We start from the raw sequence: 1263 nt of genomic DNA, 5'->3' as shown, positions 1-1263 counted from the left end.
GTTAGGGGTCTAACGTTGGCGCAAACTTTTGCTCCCCCTTTGTATTTCCCATGTGCCAATGTTAGCCCAAAAGTTATGGGTCTAACGTTGGCGCAAACTTTTGGTGGTCAGGGGTATTTTCATGTGCCAACGTTAGCCCAAAAGTTAGGGGTCTAACGTTGGCGCAAACTTTTGGTGCCCAGGGGTGATTTTCATGTGCCAACGTTAGCCCAAAAGTTAGGGGTCTAACGTTGGCGCAAACTTTTGGTGCCCAGGGAGTGATTTTCAAGTTCCAACGTTAGCCCAAAAGTTAGGGGTCTAACGTTGGAGCTAACTTTTCACCCAAAAGTTTGTGCAAAAGTTTGAGGCTAACTTTAGGTCCAGCTTTTTGCTTCCTGGTTCAATTTTACTTATTCCACTGTCCTCTTTTTACTCCTAGCCATTCCTTCTTGCTTCAACCTTTCTCCAAGCTTTCTTCACCTATCATTAATCAACCAAACACATCAAAGCTATGCTCAAAATCATGAGATATTCATTCTTTCATAATATGTGACAATTATAACATAAAACCTCATGAAATAGCATGAATTCATACATGGTTGATTAAATCAAAGGAAACATGAAAATCTACCCAACTGGCTTGCTTTTGGCTCAAGAAAGTGCATAATTCAATTGAAAACAAAAGAAAAAGGCTAATGAAACTAGGCTAACATGACTTGTCATCAATAGCCCAGTCTATAGTAACTTCGGACCGGTTGCTAGTGGGAATGATTGAGCGTTGGATAAACTCCAACCATCCCCTAGCCACGGGCTTGAGGTCATGCCTTCTCAGTTGAACCAGCTTCCCTCTTGAATCTCTCTTCCATTGAGCGCCCTCTTCACAAATGTCTATGAGGACTTGGTCCAACCTTTGATCAAAGTTGACCCTTCTAGTGTAAGGGTGTTCATCTCCTTGCATCATGGGCAAGTTGAATGCCAACCTTACATTTTCCAGACTAAAATCTAAGTATTTCCCCCGAACCATTGTAAGCCAATTCTTTGGGTTCTTGGTGATCCATGCATTGGCATAGAACTCTTGAACCATTAAGATTCCGACTTGTTGAATGGGATTGGTAAGAACTTCCCAACTTCTTCTTTGAATCTCATGTCGGATCTCCGGATATTCACTCTTTCTGAGTTTGAAAGGAACCTCGGGGATCACCTTCTTCATGGCCACAACTTCATAGAAGTGGTCTTGATGCACCCTTGAGATGAATCTCTCCATCTCTCATGACTCGGAGGTGG

The sequence above is a fragment of the Arachis stenosperma genome, chromosome 10, assembly GCF_014773155.1.
Source record: "Arachis stenosperma cultivar V10309 chromosome 10, arast.V10309.gnm1.PFL2, whole genome shotgun sequence".
In the NCBI taxonomy this organism is placed as follows: domain Eukaryota; kingdom Viridiplantae; phylum Streptophyta; class Magnoliopsida; order Fabales; family Fabaceae; genus Arachis; species Arachis stenosperma.
Note: the sequence above shows the minus strand (reverse complement) of the source record.